General features: G+C 42.3%; 1 protein-coding gene across 4 annotated transcripts in view; it reads left to right on the top strand.

The window, feature by feature from the left end:
* Positions 1 to 834: 834 nt before the first annotated feature.
* The window catches only part of LOC108896117 (myelin transcription factor 1-like protein), a 92,655-nt gene continuing 70,129 nt past the window's right edge, over positions 835 to 23,360 (top strand). For 2 of the 4 annotated variants that reach the window (XM_018695127.2, XM_051078217.1), the window contains exon 1: positions 1,402 to 2,047. The gene's annotated coding sequence lies outside the window, so the exon portion shown is untranslated. The other 2 variants (XM_051078216.1, XM_051078215.1) reach the window with 2 other exon arrangements.

Genomic DNA, 23,360 nt, shown 5'->3' on the forward strand with positions numbered 1-23,360 from the left:
TGTATCATATACATGTACACTGGATTGGAGGAGCACAACATAGGGCTCTGTTTTTGAATGTTATTCTGAATATTAATGTATAAACATGAATTTATTTGAATATGTTATTGCTTGTCTCTGTCATATGAGCATATGAAAAGTCCCCACTATTCTGTTCTGCCTATAGGGTGGTTGCTACATCTTCGCTGAGTCTCCCCCACTGGTGGAAAATGAATGAATTTGCACCTCTTGTCCGGTAAGAAATGAACCTAATTTATAATCTAATTACGATGATGTCTCAGGGATCAAATTAGCATTCTCTGTGTTTGCATATCTGGGTAAATATGGAAATCATTATGTTGGTATTCCCATTTTCATTCACACAAGAGTGCACATGAATGTCACCTTCTTTACGGTTTGAGCATGATTATATTGTAAATATCGTCCTCTGTTTGGGAGCAGTGCTCATCACTGAACACATGGCTACAACTAGCCTGTTTCAATACTCATTCATCTTCTGCATTCTTAATTCTGGTGCTCAGCCAGCCTGAAGCCTGGAATTGGGGGGAAAAAAGCATTAATTAACAGCAAGCCAGCGATCAGCCAGAGACTTCCTTTAAGTTTGCATCCTGTATCTCTCGCAGCTCTCTGAATGATCTCAGGCCAAATAATGTGCACTGAACCAGGAGTGCAGCTCATTTTGCCTTTTTAAAGGCACAAATTTGTGTGTCTCCCATTTGAAATAAATGCACTGCACATGTTCCACATGGCTCACTATCACCACCACCCCCCATCCCTCCCCCATTCTCCCTCTCTTTCCTTTCCCTCCCTCGCTCCATCTCTACCCGGGGCCCGTGGGAAGAACCGACTCTGGGAGCAGACAGTCTGCAGCCCTGAATAAATGTATAAGAGGGAGAAGGGGAAGGGAGGGCACATTAGCAGGCAGAGAGAGAGCAAGGGAGGGAGACAGAACATATTGAGTGTTGGAGGACATACATGCACAGTGCACAGAGAGCGAGATACACAGATAGAGGGAGAAAGACACACAGAGAAAGGAGGAAAGCAGTTCAGCTTATAGGACTGAGAAAGGAGAGAGAGCATTTTAGCTTCCTTCAATCATCTCTCCCTCTCCTCCCAGCACAAACACATGCTCATACACATTCCCACCCTCTCTCCCTGACACACACACATACACACACACACACACACACACACACATTCAGACACACACACAAGCACGATTGCTTTAGGGTATACCAGTCGGCTTTGGCAGTCCTCTCTTTTGTTGTTTTTGCTATTGGTTAGTCTTAGCGGCAGCGCGGCGTGCGCCTCTATCGCTGGGGTGGGTGCATGTGTATGTGTGTGAGGAGTCTGCGAGGCAGCGTGTGAAGGATGCTACTAGCTGTACCCGGGTAAGTCAGCTGCTTTCTTCTTTCCCTTTTATTCCTTCCGCTTTCTGCCTTTCTTTTTCTCCCTCTTTGAGCTTTTCACTCTTTTCACTCTCTCTGATGTGCAGTCTCTCCATCTCGCTTGGGATGCTTGCCTCTCTCCACCTACTGTGCATATCCGCTATGTACAGCTCTCCTCTCTCTCTTTTTCTCTGTGCTCTCTCTGTGTGCTTTCCCTCTCCCTCAGTGTCTTTCTTGGTCTGCGTTACACCGTCTCCTCCCGACTGTGCTCTCGCCATCCCTGCTTCTCTCGCCTGTTTCCTCCGCTCTCTCTCTCTCACTTTCTCGCTCTCTCTCTCCAGGCTGCGCCTCATTGGTGTGTCCTGATTCCCTTTTTCCATTAGGCTTCAGGCCCATTGGTTGCCTGCCTTCCAACCATTATCTCTACTCCTCCACCCCTCTGTCATCCCTTCTCCCTTCGCTCTCCCTCTTCCCCTCATTCCCAGTCATCTTGCAAGTCGTAAAAATGATTTGCATGCAGGAGGAGAGCAGAACTTTGCAGTGAGCACAGTAAGTGAACTGGGAGAGAGTAAGGGAGAGAAGTAAAGGAAAGGCTGAAAAAGGGAAGGAAGCACATTGTGGAGAGCAGGAGGAAAAGTTTAAAGAGAAGACTGCAGTTGGTAGGTAACTTGTATTTGTTTATGTCATTTTGTGGCTTAGTTTTTCCACTGTTTGAAGGTGTATCTACAATTTTGCATTTTGAGTTGAATGATATATTGAATATATACATATGTATGTCAGGTTTTGATGTGAGGCAGATCAGGAAATGATGAGTTTTCTGTGTTAATTGCTTTAGTGTTCTATTGTTAAGATAGCTTTAGTAGTAGTAGCAGGGATTTTGTGGTACACATACAGTGACTTCAGTGAGGAAAAGTAAAAGCTGGCTGAGATGATTTGCTTAGTTCGTTATTGTTCCAGTCTATGTAGCTCAGGAATGACTTATATTATTTATTTTGCATTGCTTTTGACTCTCTAGAATTTCTTTGCCTATTGAAATTAATAAGGTTTTCCCTCTTGAATACAGTTGAACTGGGCATAAATCTGTTAGTTTTCATTTCACAGAGTGGCATTCTAATAGAGCACCCATTTAAAAGTTTGTTCTCTAAGTTTTGAGCTCCTCCCATGGATAATGCTGCACTGCAAACTTCTGCTGTGATGAAGAATAGGGTACTTTTTGAAGAGATTCTTATCACTACACATTTGTTCCAGCTGTTAAAGACTATTAGGTTTAATGGTTAACTGGTTTTTAAGGTTTAATTTTAAGGTTTATTTTGCTGTTCCTGAAATGCTTTTCTTCTTAGCCAAAATCAGTCTCTGTTGTTGTGCGATATATTCTCTTTGCTATCACTCTGACGTCTGCGAGGACACTGTTTTGTAACCAGGGAAGGCAGGCGCTGTGACTGCCAGAAAACAATTAGAAGTAGTAGAAATGGAGACGGAGAAAAGACTGGCTGAGGGACGGGAGAGAATTTGAAGTTGGAAGAGTTTCAAATACAGTAAAGTCCCTGCTTGCGTTGGATGCATATAAACAATCATGCACACGCACACTAGTCCCTTAGGTCAGTATTTCGTCCTACACACAGTATTTTTCTGGTTTGTAACAAGACAATGCAGATGTTGTTGTGTGTGCTCCTGTGGGTGGCATTTACTGTATACACGCAGCAGAAGGCAGATGCGCTGCAACATGTTTCATTCTGTCAAGACAAACAAAGCTCTGATACAAAGTGAGCTACTTACGTCTCTCTTGCCCAAAATGTGTCAGAAGGAATGTTTCTCATGTCAACAAATGATCGAGACACTATTTGGAGACATCTGGGGATACTGTTTGATTGTAAAAGCACGTTATGCTATTCAATCCAAGAAGAATTTTTTAGGTCCAAGAAAAGGATTTAAGAACAGTAAAAGTCTTTTTATTGCAATATCTCTTTTAGTATCTATAAGTCTTTAGTTATAGATTTAGTCTGATCTCAATCTTCTTTTTTTTAAATCATAAAACCATTATTAGAGAGAAGCAGTCGTAAGAAGGGAGAGCTGTCGTATTACGTATAGTTTCCTTCAGTACCCTGTATCTTACAGAGTTGTGTCAGTTTTTTGTGGCATTTGGGACAAGCTGCTTAGCATGAGGTGAAGCCATGTTCTTTGGGATGTTCCTTTAGCTGGAAGAGGAAGGAAACGTCCTGCTTGTTAGAGGAAGACTTGTGTTGGTGTGCCGAGAGTGTGTGTGTGTGTGTGTGTGACTGTGTGCATGTGTGTGTGCGTGTTTGTGCCACCACGGTGCCTGATATGCTTTGCTGAGCGAGCCGAGGACAGGGAGACAGCTGAATGTGATTAAATTATAGAGGGAAAGCACGCTACCCAGGTCTTACTGAGACCAACGTTGCGGGAACCCCCTCCCTCCCTCCTATCGTCTCTCTCACACTTGTCCTCTCTCTCTCTCTCTCTCTTTGCCTCTCTCTCTCCCTGGTATGAAAGTAGAAGAAACCAGCCCCTCGTAATCACAACAGTCTAGTCAGAGCTGGAGGGCAGGGGAAATTGGGTGTTGATGGGATTGCTGAATATGGACTGTAAGGTCATAAGAAATGTACCGATGCACTGTACTTGGGTACTGTAATGTGTGACAGCTCTTCTCTACCTCTGTGCTCAGTACATCGTTGTGTATGTTGTTATTGTTTTAAACTGTAAGTATTCATCTTTGTCTAGATGTAGTAATATGTAACAAAGAAAACCGGCAGAATGTTTTGGTAACGTGTATGGCCACAGACTGAACCAAATGGATGAATGGACAACCTTGCATGGGAGACGCTGTGTATCCCTTATTCCTCAGCAGCCTAATGGATGAGCAGCAAAAAAGCCTCCAGGGGATCCCCTGCATGCAAACGACAGGGGTGGATTGGGGGCTGGGGGGCAGCCATGCACTAATATTAGCCTCCATGTTGAGTGGCTGGAGTACACATCCACATGCTACTATGTCTGAGCCATAATCTACCATAGCATGACTTTGCATTCATGCTAGACTGTTTGTGTGATCTGCTGTAGTGGTCAAGTTTGCAAATGTGGAGATACCCAGAAATATGTATTTACAAAACATGAAAATGTATTCAAAAACATATTTTAATATTCTGGCAATTTTAAATGTACATGCATATATATACATATTAGTATTATAATTTAATTCTGAGAGAACATGTGCAGTTTACACAGAGTAATGTTGAAGTTGTCTTCTCCATAAGAATTGGGAAAAAAAATTCTATTAAAAAAACTAGAATTTTAATTTACAATAATATTCCAGCAAACAGAATTAGTTTGGAAGCCAGTAAGGGATCACATCCTTGTGGCTGATCTAGTAATTCCTACCCATTGGTTGGGGTGCCTTCATGAAGGGGATAGGATCAGGAGAGAACAGTGTGTGACTCCTTGCCGACATGTGAAAAGGAAACAGCTGCTGTATATCAGAGGAGACCACAGATGAAATGCATTCCAAACTGGGAAGGAAATATGTCAGAATAAAAAAATAAATAAACACATAAAACACAACACAATGTTTCATCAAATATCGCTACGAGAAAAAGTAGGAATTGTAAAATGGTAAATCGTATTCCATCCAATATACTGAACTAAAAGATTTGAGCTTAAATTGGATCCCTGTGCAGATCTAAAATCTGTGTCCAGTCTGTCACAGTCAACACGCCTCACTTTGTGTTGGGAAGTGGTGTGGACATAAGGGCTCAAATGAAAACACATTTTTCGAACTGTCTTCAACATAGGCAACATGGGGGGATCGGTATGAGATCAGACTGGATAATTATGAGAAAAATCTGCATAACATTGCATCAAAATTGCATACCTTAACAGTCAACAGTGTGAAAATACTCCGCATAAAACACACAACGTCGACCACGCTCATTCACATGCTTCATATCCACATCATATCTATTTTTACACGCACTGTTATATAAACCTTTGTCAAAGCGTTCTCATTTGTTAGTTAATGTTTCTTGGTGCAAGCTATTTTTCAGAAAATTCTTAACAAATTGTGCTTTTAAAATGTGATGGGGTCAAAATTAGCCATTTCAAAAAGCACACGATATCTGTGGTTACAGTAACTCCCATCTGCAGCCTCTGTACTGGATTCAGCTCTCAGTAGACTGTGCTAACTCCAGCTCCACATTCGGAGCCTATCTCCCCAACACAGAGCAGATCACCCTCTCCTCCTGCGGTAAAAGGCTAAGACAGGCTTACAGGCTGGCCTTCTAACATAACCTGCCCTTGACGTTAGACTGTGGTGCACCTACAGGAGTGCTGGCTTGCAATATATTTGCACCATTGAGGGTGCCAGCTGTCTTTCCTTATAATGACTCATAGCACGACACAAATCAATTAGGGAGCATCTAGGATTAATTTAAACATTTCACCACAAATATGAATTTAATTTTTTTCTCTTCCTAACCTGTTTGAGGCCAGAAGGATCAGTGTGTGGTGATGTGTATCTTTGTGAACCACTGTGAAGATGCCACAGGGAATCAATGTGATCTTCCAATCGGTCAGGCTAGGGTGGAGAGGGGATTGATCTATTTGAGCAGACACATTGTCAATACTGACGTCTACTCAGTATAAGATGTAGCTGTTCTCGTGTCCTTCACACATGAATCCGTGCTATGCTTACTGCTACAGGCTATTAATTATGGTACATTCATCACTCAGGCCCAAATTCATGACTTGTAGCAATCACTGGAAAACTTCTTTTTTGTCTGTGTAATGTTTTGGTACTGCTGTAATTATACAACAAAAATACTATGGTCTCGACAGGGATGAGGTGAAACTAGTCAGCAATAATACATAGTATTCATTGTAAAGGTTAATAAAATTACAGAATCACAGCTACAGAAATTAAAGCAACAAATGCTCTTGCCTTGAGAATCTGGGATATCTAAATGACTCTCTTGTGCATGACCAGGTAAACTAAATGTTGTTGCTTTGTGTTCTTGTATCTTTATTGTATATATGGAAAAATCATGAGATGGGAATACTTCGATTCAGATAAAGCTACCTGAGTCCCACATTCTAGAAACTGGGAGATTGTCATGTCCTTTCTGATTATAAAGCAGGCTTGGGTGTTAGATAAATACAGTTTGGCTCATTTCAGTGCAGACTGCTTAACATTTTCCTCAGCAATGGTGGTCGTAATTTACCGCTGTGTGTCACTCAGGAAACAGTCAGCCAATCAGAGGAGAGGCTCAGAGACAGACACGTAATTTCTTGTCTTTGCTATACCTTCAGTGAGAAATGTGAGAGGAGACGTAAAACTATACTGAGTTTTTGGTACTTAAAATCTCAAATATATGGATATCAAAACTTCAACTTAAACAATGAAAAGTGTAAAACACAGGACATTTTTTTTTTTTTTGCAACAATTGTTGCAGTATGAGATGTGGTTTTTTGATATGCCAGTTTCAATCTCATATGATGTAGAAATGTACTCATATAATTACTTGCATAACCGGTAGCTGTCATATCACTACTGAAATTAAAAAAGAAAGGTTGCACTACTTGTTACTGGCAAAAGTAAATATTGCATGTGACAGGTTACTGCTTAAATCAGGTTTGTCCCTCTTGTAAAATAAGTACATAGAGAGAGTTACATTGTGGGTGTCCCTCCAGAGATAGCTCAGGCCCCCCCCCCCACCATACACACACACACACACACACACACACACACACACACACACACCTCTGTGCCTTTCCTCAGGGAAAACATGATCTATCTCCTGGCGGGCAGGCCAATTAAAAACCAATCAGGCTACTTGAAGTGCGCTGGTAATGGGAAAGCCACGGCAGTGGAGGAAGTGGGGCTGATTAATGGACATTTTCACCTTGTGGCATAACAGCCTCCCACAGGCATCCATCACCCCAGGGGACAACGCTCACCTAAACACCAGGCCGCACACCCATCCAGCACTGTCGCACATATTGTATAAACTACAAATCTTTGAGTGTATGATGATGAGCATAAAATGCCAGACTAGATTAGAGTAGCTTTGTATTAGCTTGCCTGACCTGTTAGACCATTTAGATCATTTGGTGTAAATCTGGGCTGTGTCACTCTGCATCTTTTTATGGTTAGACATTACAGATCATTCCAGATAGATGATATGCTGGTCAACTATTTTGGAAATGCAACTCCTGCAATATTTCTATTAATAGCTAAACCTCTGCCCTGTGCTGATATTTACAGGCTTTACAGTTGATGTTGTTGCCTGTTTTTTTGTTGTTTTGTCAGGTAAAAGCTGGCACTTTCCCACAGGGTGCAGACACATTGTTAACAGTAGAGTCAGGACGCTTTTGCTAAGGAGGAGTGAAACAGTGTGTTTGTGTCTTTCCCTCTGGTGCCATTGTAAGGCAGCAAGCATTCAAAAGAAAAGTATTAAACGTTGTGAGCGAGGTTCGTTCCATTTCAGGAGCTGCTGTGACCTACTTCACACAGCCAGGCAGCTAGCTGTAAATAAGGATTTTCATAACCTGGTTTGGCCTTTCCCATTAGAGGCACAACTGCGCCTTGAAGAATATTACAAGGAGCACAGGAGCAGCTGTTTAGAGCACTGCTACGATATCATCTAAGCACTGACCTTGAGACTGCTTGTGTTGTCGTCATACGATTACAATTAGTTTTAGTACTACGCTTAGTGTGAACTGAAGGTTGTGTATGCAAACCATGATAGAAGAGGGAAGGTACACAAGCAGGCAATTCAAGTCTTTTGTGCCCCCTTCTAAACCTTGTGTATGGTAATGTTTTCAGTATCCACTCCCCTGGTACCCTGCCTACACACACCATCAGAGAGGAGGAAATATCAGAGATTCTAATTCTAGCTAGTTTAGAGAGCTAAACCTCCCATCCATCAAGCTGTAACTGAAAGTTGACATGAAGCTCAGTGATTTGCAACTGTTGGATGTTCAGACTAAACTGTTTGCCTGATGTCACTCATACAAGGGCAGGCAAGTGTGATCAAATGCATACTCAGGATCAAATAAATCCTATGCATGCAGAGTTTTGATAAAACATGGAAAACATGAATAATGATTAATAATGCAGACGTATTTTCCTGTCCATCGCACAGTCGTGGAAATGCGTCTTGACGTGGCTCATATATAAATAAGTAGAAAAGTTGCAACCAATGGTATGGTGATTGTTTGGACCAAGTATAACACAGCTAACCCAAGCTACATTTGCTTTGTTTTACCTGTGTTACTGTAAAAATAAATTCACTTGTTGTGAAGTCTGATTATTTTCTTAGCCTGCTTAATTTGCATATACTTTTCCAAATTGAATCAGCTGCAACATTCGCACCTGTTGACATTTTCTATCCTTCTAAACAATAACAAGATGAATCAGAAAAGCAAATGTTTCAATCACAACAACACCCGCCTCCTCAGGAATGACACAATCGCTGTAGCGTCACTAAGTCAAGTAAGTCCCCACATTCTTTGGGTCAAAAAAGGAGTTTAGTTAGATTTGTAAATCTTGCCATCACCATTTGGCAGTTTCACAAGTCAAGGTATCCAGGGACACAATGTATGAGAGAAAGATAAGGAAGGAAAGAAAAAAAGACAACAAAAGAAAGAAAGAAAAAAAACCTGGCAAAACAGGAAAGAAAAGAGAAGAAATGAAAAAGAAGAGTGCTGGGCCAGTCTAGGGGAAAGTGGTGTGATATTGGAAAATGATTACCAAACAGGCATCCATTATTCAACAGGGCAATCAGGGAGGGCACAATCTCCTTATTTATGCTAGCTCTGTAAATCAGATTTGTCGGTTTTGATCACTCTAAAATCTCCCAGTCACACGCCGGCAATATTGGGCGAATATTACACTGTCTAATGGGTAATTGATGACGGCATATGACACGGATCGAAACGAATGGACAGCCTACAGGAGCAAGGAGGGGGGAGGCTGGAGGTGTGGGGGAGAAGAGATGACTATTGAGTGTAGCGTTGCATTCAGCAGGCGTGTTACACGTCCCCTCATATAATATAGACTTGATCGTGGTTCCTCTTTTCCATGGAGGCTCCGATGAGCAGGGCAGAATGAATATAAATCCACAACTGTATGCACTGCTGACCAAAGAGGGTGTTGCATTGTTTCAATCAGGACTCAGGGACTCAAAGCTGTAAAGCCAAACCTGTAATTTTTTTCTGTTAATTTATTTTTGTGTGTACTCAACAATTATATTTGAAGCATGTTTACAAAAAGTCGACTTAATTGAAAATGCAAAGAAATGCGGCTGTTATGTGGAGTTTGGACAAGAATGAGCATGTGTGTGTGTGTGTGTGTGTTAAAAAATGTGTGTGATTGTTTTATGCATGAGTGTGTGTATGTCAGGCCTATACCACAGTGTCAGGAGGCAGGCAGGCAGACATGATGTGCTCTGAGTCGCAGCGTCTCTGTGAGGGTGGCCTGACCCCTGCCTTCAGCTCCGCTTCACAGGACAGCAGCAAATGAGAGGTGTCATCGCATGACAGCAGTACAGCCCCTCTTTAGGACTGATGGCTCATTGAATGCACACACACACACACACACACACACACACACACACACACACACACACACACACATACACACATACAAACACGCATGTGAATGCAGCCCAACCAGGCATATGTGTGCACATGCATGCAAACATGCAAGTTGAGACAAATGCTTGCAATAGTTGGAACATAAACAGACAATGATGTATAAATATTGACACACACACACACAAACACACACTTCCACACAAAATCCCAGGAAAACACAGCACAGATCAATAGCTTTGTTTCATGAACATACAGCTTTTGTTTGGGGAACAATGATTTGGATTCAGTTTTGACCACCTAGTGCTTATGGCTTGCTTTGTCTAGCCTTGAAAATCAAACTCAGATGCAGAACAGATTGTGTTAGACAACAATACAGGCACACTCATTTTTGATTTGGTTCATTTTTAGGGGGTGTTAGAATGATCCTCTAAATTGGAAAGGCCATTTTAGTTTAGATAATTTGTCTTTCTCTTGTGTGCGTTTGAGTCAAATCGATCACTGTGCTTTGGGGTACAGTTTTTGGGACTTGTTTATGGTGTGACATTTTGTCAAAGAAGCCCAGTTATCAGTAAATCCATTCCATACAGGCAAGAGAATGCAATCTCAGTGTGTCATCACGGATTAAAGGGAAAAAAGTTTGTTGCCACTTTGAGGGAATGACAAGAAGCAGAATGTCATTGAGGTGATGCAATGTAAAGCCAGATATTTACATCAATAACAATGTATGTTGAAAACCAGAAATTAAGCTTTTGATTACACTTGCTAACACTGTTCTAAGAGGGACGATGAAAGACAAGGGCTGCACACTGTTGTCTGTGTAAGCTTTTGATAAGTCAAGTACCACCTCAGCAACTTGGAAATCTAATGTGATAAAGAGAAAAAGTGGACTTCAAGTTGTGTGTGTTGTCTCATGTGCGTCTGTGTTTGCAAGCTTCTATGTGCGAGTGAGTGTATAAACAGACAGAGACGATGCTCCTTAAACTAGGGCATATCCACCTGCCACCTGGAGGCCTCCTCAGACACAGCCCTCTGAAACCGCTGACAAGGCACCTCTGGGCCTTCCTACTAACTTCCCTTAGCATACACACACACACACCAACACAGGCACACACACACACACACACACACTTTTAGTTGCTCCGTCTCTCCTCACGTACCCTCTCCCTGTCTGTCCTTCCTTTGCTCCTTCTGTCATTTCCTTTTTTTTTAGCCAGTATCTCTCATTCACATTCTCTCTCCAGCCCCCCCCCCCTTCACCTGTCTGTCTCCCTAAAATTTTGTGTGTCTCTTCTTCCCCAACTATCCTTCTGCTCTGGCTCTGACTGCAGTGGATCTCTGTTTCATTGTTATCCTGGTCGCTGTAACAGGATTTTCCCTGTCCTAGTAGATGATTAGTTCAGATATAACTGAGAAGGGGAAAGGGGGGGGCTTGTGCAAGTTTTGGCTTCACTTCTTCCTCTCAGTTCAGCGGTTAATGAGGGGGATGGATCACATATTTATTGTTAACAAGGAGGATGCCATCGTTTCTCATTCCCCCTCACCAATTGTGCCCCACAGTCCCATGCATAATAAATCAGACCCTCTGTGTCAGCATTGGTCTCTGCATAGAGACAAGAAAGTCATAGTGTGTGATCTTCTACAAAATGCAGGAGAAATTTGAAACTATGCTCTCAGAGCTGGATTCTCGCTTCCCTTCCATTGCTGCAATGTATTCAGGTCATTGCCAGGTCTCTGTTAAAACGCTTCTTTTGCTTTGCCTGTGTTAAGCTCCCCCATCTTGTTCATTTTACTCAAATCTGTGTATCCCCTGTCCTGAATAAATAGCACTACACGTTTTAGTTCTTTAGTCTCAACCCTCGCCGCCGCTCGCTTCCCGAAAGAAGGCACTGCCCTGCTCGTGTAAGTGACCTAATTTTCCTGCTCGGCCCAGCGTTTTCTGATGTGAGCCGTTCCAAAATAGCTTGGCTACAGCAAAGCGTGGCAAACTCATTTCCATCTTGCATAACAGGGACCAAACACCCCCCCACCCCCACCCCCCTGCGCCTTCCTAAACTCCAATGGCGAGATGGCAAATACTCTCAGAGGCTGAATATCAGATTCCCCCCCTCATTGTATGAGTTTCACTAATTCACTTTCATCCCTCAGTTTGTGCATTATTTCTGTTCAGTCTCTCATATTTATTGAACATGTCATTTCTGAGTGCAAGTCGGACTTGGACAAATTAATAGAATATGTGCTGAGTCCAGAAAAAAAAAAAAAAATAAAAAAAAATGAAGGTCGTGGGGCAAAATCAAAAGGGTTCCAAAATGATTGAGGGCATCATGTGTAACCTATACTATGATCTGTATTTTGTACCATAACAGTATCAAAATAACTATTAATGTGTTATGCTAGGCACATCACTTTGCAAGGTCTGTATATTATCACAGTTAAATGGCACTGCAGAACAGTATAAGGATCGTGCATGCGTTTGGCCCATATCTACTCCCCGTCACTGAATTGGCTTTGGATGGAGATAATGAGGGGTAGGGGGTTGAGAGAGGAATCATTATTTTACCCATGGCTGCGGTGCTTCTTAACGGGGTCTGTAGGGCGCCTTCACAAAGCTAATGTAGAGAAATGGAAACAGATGGAAGGCATGATTATTTGATCTGCAAAGAGCTCTTGGTGGGCTTTGTAGTAACTGGACTAGACTGCTTAGAGGCAAGAGAGTGGGTTGTATATGTCTGTGGGTGTGTGTGTATGTGTGTGTGCAATCTGACGGAAGTGCATCAATGTGCACGGGTGTGGGTGGCTGTTGTTTGTGTGTGGATGCCGGCATGCATGTGCGAGTGTGTTTGTCCATCTGTTCCCATGTTTGAATGCATCGCACGTGCCTCCGTGTGTTTGCATGCTCCCCTAATAACAATAAGATTATTTGTTTCACACGCCAAACATATGGCCTTCTAACTAGGATTGAGCAGTGAGTAGTGATACAGGTAGAAAGCTCATTCAGACACTTCACAGTTTATGCAATATATTCTACATGTAGGTATCTTGGTTTTGTGCTGAAGTGTGTGTGTGTGTGTGTGCGTGCGTGCTGCCTTGCTACATACTACCATGCAATGCTTCCTGTTAATTCGGTAACTGTGCAGAGCTCCGTACCTGTGGGCAACAGCATGATTGTTTTTGTGCATGAAGGACGCTCCATTCTAAAATGTTCATTCACAATTCAAAGATACACATTTACAGAAATGCAGTCACAGATAACAGGTCTAATCTGCTTCATTCAGACTCACATACTGTACATATGTATATTGTATCCATGCGTGTGTAGACAGCAGTGTCAGTGCCTTTACTGTTTCAGATGTTCACCCAAAAAGACCCTTCCCACTTTGAAAAGTAATGAGTAATAAACACACATCAAACATACAGAGGCATGCAGCTCTATACTGTACAACCCACACACAACACAGAGAGAATTAGTCCAGCTCTGTATTATTCTATTGATCTCACTGCAATGCTGGAACTGTTACCATGCCTCTCTACACAGTATTCACTGCTGCAGAAGCACTCCCATACAGTAGCACAGAGTAGATCGGCCTTGATGTGAATGACATACACACATACACCAAAGTACTGTATGTATGGAGATAAACCCAACAACACACACACACACACACAGATAGTACAGGGACACAAAACTCTGACAAAATATACAGCCTCTCACTTCATCCCTCTCTCTTTGTCTAAAACGTGCATGCTCACACACACACACACACACACACACACTCACAGTCACAGTCACAGTCACCGAATGGGGTACATTATCACATGTGGTTCCTTGTCAGGCAAGGGGTTGGAGGACGTGGCTGGCTGGTGTGTGCGTGCGTGACTGGCGGGCCACACCTGTCAACAGTACTCCATAGGCTGGGTGCTGATGCTATCTGACAGCCTGGCTGCCATGGCAGGATATGTGTGTGTGTGTGTGTGTGTGTGTGTGTGTGTGTGTGTGTGTGTGTGTATATGTGTATGTGTGTGTGTTCCATGACCGTTTGGATGAGTCACTGTTATGCCTCCGCTGCTATGTTCCCCAGAGGACCCTCTAGTGTCTGACTGGTGTTTTCAGCGTGTGTGTGTGTGTGTGTGTGTGTGTCTGTGTGTGTCTGTGTGTGTGTGTGTCGTTGTCTTTTTTGTCTGGCTGTGTGTTCAGACCCTATTAACAGCTGGCCTCTTACTCACACAGTAAACAAACACGTTGAACCATCAAAATTTTTAGCGATCTAGTCTCTACTAGTGTTTGCACCATGCCTCTGCAACACATTCAAATATGCAATGTGCTGAAACACTCACACACTACATCTGTTGTGTGCTTGTATCTGTAACATAGCAATCTGCTTTAATTCATGGGAAGGATTTACATTAAAGAACAATACCTTTGCCAAATTGGCTCATTGTCATGCAAATCGTGTTGCTTTAAACTTAATGTTTGAGCCCACTTCACATCACGTGTAGCAAACAACTACTTTCTGGATGCAACTCTCAGACACCATCCCTCAATCATGGCCGCCACAAACCCAGCATTATGAAGCAGCTGTACCCTCCAGTGCCTCTCAGCAGCACATGCATTTGGCTGAAATATTCAGCCCAGCTCCCAGTGTTACCTTGCATGTATAATTACCGGATATGCTGCCTGCCGCTGATAACTCTCCCAAACAATGTTTGAAGGGGGAAGGCGGCGATGAATTCCCAATGAAGTGTGAAAAAGACTGATTAAAATTGCTGTGGTCAAAAGCCAGCGCACCAGTGTGTTCTGCTCCCGCGGACCAGGGGAGATGGGGAGACAGGCTTTGCAGTTGAGATAGCTAGCTTTTTTTTCTATACTGTGCTTGGGATTGATTTTTGGGTTCTATTTTGGTCCACTGTGGAAATTATATTGGCATGTATTTTTATATTTTTGTGTTTTGACTGTGCTATCGTCATTAAAAAAAAATCGAAAAAAGGGTGCAGTCCTTAAACATAAAACAGTTGCATCTAGTAAATGGTTGGGTGTGCAGCATAAATTCTATGGTCTTAGCGGTTCACAGGTTCACTTGAGCCTGATTACTTATTAATAACAGAAAGGTAACAAAGCAATGTGTAGTGCTAAAATCAGCCATTCATCGTTGTTTGAGGACAATGTTCCTGTCAGTCCTGTATCCATCTGACACAGTCACTGTGATCCCCAAGATCCTCCGTATGTGTGGTTAACTGTTTATTTATGATTACAACCAATATGTGAATTTTTTTGTGTGTGTGTTTTTTGCGTCTAGTTGTATGGATGATTTTTTCTCCAATTGTTGTGCTTGGTGATACTCACACTCACACATACATATATGTGTGCGAGTGTGTGTATGTGTGTGTTCCAGAACCCAGGCGCCCGGGAGCCTATTTGCAGAGGGGAGGGGAGGGATGGATGGCGTCTCATTCGAGGCGTGTGGGCGTCAAGCTCAGGGCACCTAATTACAGCCCTGGCTCCCACAGCCTGCCTGCATCTCCCTCAGCCCCCATGTTTGGGTGCATCTTCCCTGGCAGAGTCAGATGATATGCTCCCCTTGTCTCCGAAGCTTTGGTCTCAGGAGGGCTCCACCTTAGCACAAAGCACGGCTGTGTCTGATTAGCCGACTTAAATGAGATCCCTAGCTAACTGGCTATATTGTCATTCTCTTTGTTGACAGTCGTGAGATGGGCTGCCAGACAGCCACCCAGTATGTTTAGCTTGTTAGCTTGATCAGGACATTTCTATATCAAATATAACAAACATTGGCATCACAGATCTGTAGGGATCTCATTTGGGCTACTCTAGTTGAGAAACTAGTTAGCCATCTAGCTAGCTGTGCTAACAAGCCATGACTAACATAGAGAGGGCTTTTTTTTCTTCCATTCCTTTCTTGTACACTGATGTATAGTTCAATAATTGGTGGTTATTAGTGAGCTTGCTGGAAGAGGAGCTGGGTAGCTGGTTAACCCTTTCCTCTCTGAAAGGACTGCAGTTGTCTTTCCTCTCATTTCAGAGGATTAAAAGGCAGAGAGATGGCAAGAGAGAATAGGAGAGAGAGACAGAGACGGAGATGGATGCCTATAGTGGGGGTTGGTTATTATTTTTTTGCCAACAGCAGATGCCAGGCACAGGGGTTTTAACCGGGCACACTTTAAAACACAGCACAGCTGCCTTCTCTGCATCTGGGCACCAGATAGAAAGAGGAGGAGAGGAGAAGAGAGAGAGGTAGAGGAGAACAAGAAAAAAAGAAACAGGGAATAAGAATGAGAGAGAGAGAGAGAGAGAGAGAGAGAGAAAGAGCAGGAAACAGGCTGTGTGGGGAGAAACAGAGGGAACACGAAGGAAGAAGAAGGAGGAGAGAGAGGAAGAAACAAAGGCTGACACAGATAACATCTATCAGCACAGCAGAAACATGGACCGGGTTTACCATTATAAATAGAGAGACCCACATCCCCCTCCCACCTCATCCCCAGTTTAGCATTCCCTTCCAAAAGCTGGGAACCACTAACTGGGCCAATCCACAACAGGGATTAGCTATCTAGCTGCAGAGGCATTTAAATATGCTCATAGCAAGCTCTGTGCTTTATGTGGGAGTGACTGTAAACACAAACACATACCGAGGTGTCAGAAAGACGAAAGAAACAAACAAACAAAAAATACATGGTTTACTCTATTGTTTTTACTATTTTTAAGGGATGTCACATAGAATTGTAATACTATAGAGGAGAAATGCAATGCAATACTGTAGCATCACATTTAATAAGATTTAATACAGTGAAATCTTTTTATGAAACAATTGCTACCAACAGGATACTGCACACAGAGAAAGAAAGGATGAATGCAGAGGAATGTGCCAAAAATTCCCTGAGGATGTTAAATACATGCGATGAGATATGTCTGAAAATTTCTGAAAATACCCTAACACAATGGAAAGATAGAAAACTGGTGATATGTCGTTGAAAATATTGACCTTACATATATTCAGTTGTACTATATATACGGCTCTGTACATGCTCAGTGCTCCAGGGGAAAATGTAGTGAGTCGCTCTTTGAAAGCTGACTATTGAGCTGTGTGATATGTAAAATAGAGGTAGATTGAAATTTCCTTTCTTTTTCACTCCCCACCTGTGGACAGCGGTGCAGGGCAAAGGTCAGCACCACTGAAAAGGGAATTACACACTATTATTATTTTACAATATGTATAATTTCAAAGACCCTTGCACCACAGCATGCTTGTTTCTCTCCATCACCCCCCCCCCCCCTTTTTTTCTTTTGTTCTACCTCTATTAGAGTTGTCCTTGACTGCCGAGTGAGCGCACAGTGCAGCCTTTGGTTGAGAGGAGCCAGTCAAACGCTCTCTCGCTCTCCTGTTGAGACAAGAATAAGAGAGGACATGGGGGAGAGAGAGGGAGAGAGAAAGGATAGTGAGAAAAGCAAGGAGAGAGCCTTTTCAATTCAGCAAACATATTCCTAAAGCCACGAAGAGCTGTGAATGAGATAGGAGGAGTATTAGCAGGATGTTGGCCTGATGACTAAGCGTCTGAAGACAGGGGAGAGCTCCGGGCATCTTGTTTGGAAAGGCTGTGAATGAATAGACATTGTCTGCCAAGAAAGAAACCCTCATAAATTGTGGTGCATCGTTCCCTATGATGTGCTGTAGAGAATTTGGTCCTGGAAAACCTGCTCCTCATTGTGGAATGGCAAGGTGGCGTTCATCATACCAAACGCCAATACAAGATTAATACAGACAAAGATAGTGACCATGTGGAGGCCTCTTGATCAAATATGAACATTGGGCCTTGAAAGGTCACGTAGTGTCCAACTGAGAAAGAGTGAGATCATAGACTTCCTTTATAACACCAATCTTTTTTCCTGTCAGTCAATGTTTCTGAAATTGAAGTAAGCACCAGCCATTATAGGATTGGGTGAAGGGTTCATGTTTGCCATTTTACAAATCACCTTGACACAGACGGACATACAGTAAGACAAGCAAATAAACAGATAACAGACAGATGGACAGGCAGACAGGTAAACAGGCAGACAGACGAGCAGGCAAACAAATAGAGACACAAACAGATGATGAATAGACAGGCAGATAGTCAGGCAGATTGGCAGAGCGGCTGACAGCCTGGCCGCTTTCCGGCAGAGAGGTATTGGCTAGAAAGAGTGGCTGGCAGGCAGACAGGCAGATGGACAGGCAGGCACCCATGCACACAGACAGAGACACAGACACAAAAGCAGACAGACAGGAGGACTGGAGGAGTAATAGATAGAGAGGACTGGCTGGAAGAGAGACATGCAGAGCAGCAGACAGAAAGGCAGGCAGAGAGGTTGCCAGACAGACATGCACTGTTGGTAGCAGGACAGGCAGTTGGCGTAGGAAGGAGACATGGGGACAGCAAGTGCCTCTGGCAGAGAGGGAGAGCGAGATGGAGGGAGACAGAAATAGAGGAAGAGAGAGGAAGCGAGAGAGAGAGAGAGAGGGAGGGATGAGGTCAGTGCACGGCTGGCTGGCTGACTGTTGATCTGTGGCACTGGGCTGGCAGAAGAGGCTCCTCAGGGAGAGAGCTGCTCCACACAGCCTGCATCTACATCCCCCCAGCCATCCACCCATCTCTTCATCCCTCTATCCCCCAGCTGGGATGGAAAGACAAGCCTATGAAGGGAGAGACATTTAGCAAACAGTGGCACAGAGAGGTGAAAGAAGGGAAATGTGTACAAAATTAGGAGTCAGAGTGACAAATGCTATCCAATAATGGTTGGGGGAATGAAAACTGGAATGAAAGCATCTAGCTCCGAATTAGGCGGAGAAATATAGGAGCGTGGTCTCCTCTCCTCTCCTCTGTAACACACTTGAAGGACACTGTGACGGGGCTTACCGCCACATGGGGCTCTACATGTACCCCAGGCTTTGTAGAAAGGGGGACATGTGAGATTCATTGTGCATCTTGTCTGGAGACAATGTGGATATAAGCTGTACATCGGACATTTCTGCATCTCAAGTTCAGAAAAGGCAACTTCTGTTTATATTTATATAAAATGTATGTGTGTGGGTGTGTATGTGTGTGTACTCACTTTTATCAGACTGTACATTTAACACATTTTGCTGGCCCTCACTTATCTAGAATAACGTACAGTGACATCAGCAGTGTGAGCTTCCCAGATCACCAACAATTTAAACATGCAGCACTTAACCAATCAAATGTAGCCGTCAGAGCCAGATGGAGCAAACATATCTATTTCTGGAAAGATAATATATTACAGAGAAATGCAGAGAAAGGTAAAAATAAACATGAATGTGGAAAAGGTTTTGTTTATTTACAGAACTAAGCATAGCTGTCACTGGTATGTGTCATATAATATATCCTGATCATATTTCCAGAGGAGCCTGGATAAACGGCATTGCTTAATGTTTAAAATGCTCGGATGCTACAGGAAAAGTCTCGAGCTTGCTAAAAAGCCTGTGGAGGTATTTTCAGGACACAGACGAAATGTTAGAATATTATGGTCGTTTTGACTTACCCCATGTTTGGACAGTTGAAATATTGAATCAGTATGTCGATATGTGATTTGAGGTGCTGAGGATGTTTTTTATGGCTTTCTCTTGGCTAGAGTTACACAAGGTTAATGTTACAGCCGTGTGTGGGAGTGTGAATGTGTGTGTGTGTGCGTGTGTGCGTGTTAGTGTTTTGCTGCAGGGTGCAAAGCTGCTCCAAATGTCCATCTGCCGAGTTCACAATCCACCTGAGCCCACTCACACATGCACATGTGCATCCCCCTCCCCATCCCACAACACAAAAGCATGCAATTGCACACATGTGCCCATACACACTTTCACACAGGCACACGCAGAAACGTGCCATAGCCCCAAACTTCAAATATTCAGTACATACCTGTACAGCTGTGCTGAGTGTGGTTCTTGTTTCAGTTCTATTCAGACCTATCTTCATTCTCACAGTGATTTGCATAAAAACATCCCACCTTTTCTCAAGCTGTCACCTTGATGTAGCTGCAATACGCAGTGTGATATCAACATAACAAGTTTTCTGACAAAAATCCAGAAATGCACATATACATATTTTACAACAGGTGTTAAGTATGCAGGAAAAGGAAAGAATGCAGTGCAAGAGCCCAAACACACAAGCAAAACAGACATGAGCAAACATCCATATACGTACGACCATTCATACAGTGTATGTCTGCATGTACGTTACATATACACACGCAGCTCTTGTTTGCAGATGATTGTTTTTTCAGCTTGTATTTCAGTGTGGGCATGTGTGCTTGGCACACCAAGTGCCAAGCTGATAATTATTGAAACGAGCTTGTGACTCTCTGTCGCTACCACTCTGGCAAGATCTCTAAATCAGATTCATTTACAAATGCCACATAAAGCACCTGTTTCTTTTCTAGGATTTGGTATATGTTTTCCAGTGACACTAGGCATGGCTCAGTCACTATATTCTCTTAACTAGAATAAAGACAAGTGCGTGAGCTGTAATGTCAAAATAAATGCTGCTTTTATGTGTAATCTGCTCACTTATTCATTAGCTGAGCCAGCCAACATCAGCTCTGTGGTAGTCAAACAGGTGCCATGCAGCTGACATTTTACAGGTCTCTGAAAATGTGCATTGTGCCCCATATTCCACTTGGATTTTAAGGTTTTTTCTTGGACACAGTGATTTGATTGTTGGTTAATTTTTTTTTGACATTATTGTTTGATAAGAAAAGTCATTAAATTATATATTCTTTGAAATGTTTAAGATATGATTGTCAAATGTGTCCAATAAAAACTCATTCATATTCTAGTAGCTATTAACACCACATTGTGACAAACAGACATTTAAATTTCTCCATTGATCCACAGACTCATCATAGTAGGAAAAGCACAGATGTTACTCATAACATTAATGATGGCTCTGTTCTATTAAATTGTCCCAGTAAAATAAGCCATGACAGTTTCATAGTGGATTCTGTGGAATTCAGAGATCTTACATTTTTTCATGATTTACATTATTGTCATTATTTTTGACTCCTGAGGTGACATGTCTTAATGTCTTTCATGAAAAAAGGTCCATCATGGACATTCTTTGAATTACCTTTACAGTATTATAAAAACATAACAGGTAGTATATTTATTGTTTTTTTTATTGCCACCTTCTCACAATCTGAAATAAATGTACAGATGTGCAATACACACCAGATGTAACAGCATTGTTAACAGTAGCTTATATAATAATTATTATCATTAATGATTTATTTTCTGAGTCATTTTGCCGATTTAGACAGCTTGACAATATACTAGGGATAGACCGATTATTGGCTGGGCCGATTATTGGCGCCAATATTCAGCATTTTGATGCATATCAGCATCTGCCAGTTTAAAACTGGGTTATTTTGGCTGTGATGCAGCCGCACCTCTGCAGTCACTACTCTGTCTCCAGCATTGTACCACCCACAGCACCATCTGATTGGTTACATGCAGAGCCCGGCACAGGTAACAGCCAATCAGCAGTGAAAGGTGTGCATGCACAGTGCTCACACACACGGCAGAGAGGAGAAAAAGTTTTGCCGGGTGGAGAAGCTCCTGAGTTTTTTTTATTTCCTGTAGAAAACTTTAGGGAGCTATTTATTTGCTTAAGTTTTCATTTAACTTTATAAAGACATGCTGCTGAGCCTGAGAGCTCCCTGCACTTTTTGTTGTCTATTGTCTAAGATAAACAAAACTTTAACATGTTGCAAATCTGAAAAGCTGTTTAATAAACATATGCTTAAAGGCATTTAAACAAAGTTAAGTGTTGGAGTTTATATTATTCATCAATTTTGACACCAATATTTTCACTTTTACTGCAAATGAATATTGGCTCCAATATCAGTTATCGGCCTCCTTGACTTCTAATAATCGGTATCGGCCCTGAAAAAACCATATTGGTCTATCTCTACAATATACAGTGACAGGACTGGGTGGATTGTCAAGCCTCCATACTTTGTGGTACCCACCAAGCCCTGTCTATAGAACAGAACATTGAAAACTGTCAAATATGAAAAGTTGGACATTGAGTGGCAGGTCAAATTTGTAGACCTCTTCCCTCATTTCTTAGATAGTTCTTTTTTTGAATCATAGCTTTAAATTTTGTGTAAGCTAAGCTATTGTAATGGTGTCTTTGTTGAATCCAGGAAAAGCATGTTTATATTTCTCAAAGCAAAGTCTTACCAAAACACATTAACAAAAAGAAACTTACTGACAGGTAACATATTGACAGTATATTGTCAAAAACATGGGAAACATAGGTAAGAATAGAGGAATGGCATACAACAAAGGTCCACACATATTGTCTATGTGGTGTTTTGGGGGGTTTTTAAATCAGAAAAATATGAAATATATGATTCAATAATGACATTTGAGACAATAGAGGTAAAATATTTGCATATGCATGTTCAAGTTTCACATCTGAATGACAACATTAGCTGCTAAGACTTAAATTTACACTGCTTCTGAACTGCACTTTGGATGGTCAGATACCAGATACCATCGGAAACCATTCTGATGCCGGGGGGAGGGGTTCTGTATCTGAAACTCACAATCCAACACTCACACCCACTTCACGCTGTGATTGGCCAGAGAGACTGTCTGGAAATATGTGTCATTATTTTAAATGATATTGCGTCTCACAGCCCACTTTTCATCCCACATGCAAAACCTAAAGCCAGGTTAACTCTGCTGATAATGTGTAGTTGTGCGAATACAAACTTTATGAGACAAATAATAACACTATCAGATGTGACTCAAAGATAATATTGAATAATTAGATAAATGAGTAGATCAGGAAAAGTGAAGCTAATTTCAGACAGATAGCCTACCTTTCTATCTGCTAATGGACAGCCTTTCTGATTTTGTTAAAATACGTGGAATGATTTTGAATTGCCAGCTTGAACCTTGTAGATGGGGCTTTAGGTAATAAAGAGGGCACAGTCTGCCTGTGTGTGTGCACCATAGAGAATGCTCTCTGGGTGTTGGGAGGCTATTTCAAATTACTGTGTGATTCATTCAAATCCAAGCAAATTCTGTCTGATGTTGTCCAGAGCCTTTGACTCCCACACTGGAAATATAGGTCCTATTTGAGTAGAGTGAGGGGACATTTTCTATTCCGTTCTATTAGGCTGCTATTTTTGGTGCCACAGGATACCCAGTGACTGTGTAGAGCCTTGTCAGTGACGAATGTGTTTGTGTGAGAAATAGGGGTGGGGTGCCTTCCCACAGGAAGATATGTGTGTGTCTGTTTGTGTTTGTGTGTGTGTGTGTGTGTGTGTGTGGATGGATGTGTGCGTGCTTGTGTGGGTGTGTGTGT

Source organism: Lates calcarifer, linkage group LG19 (genome assembly GCF_001640805.2).
Source record: "Lates calcarifer isolate ASB-BC8 linkage group LG19, TLL_Latcal_v3, whole genome shotgun sequence".
Lineage (NCBI taxonomy): Eukaryota > Metazoa > Chordata > Actinopteri > Centropomidae > Lates > Lates calcarifer.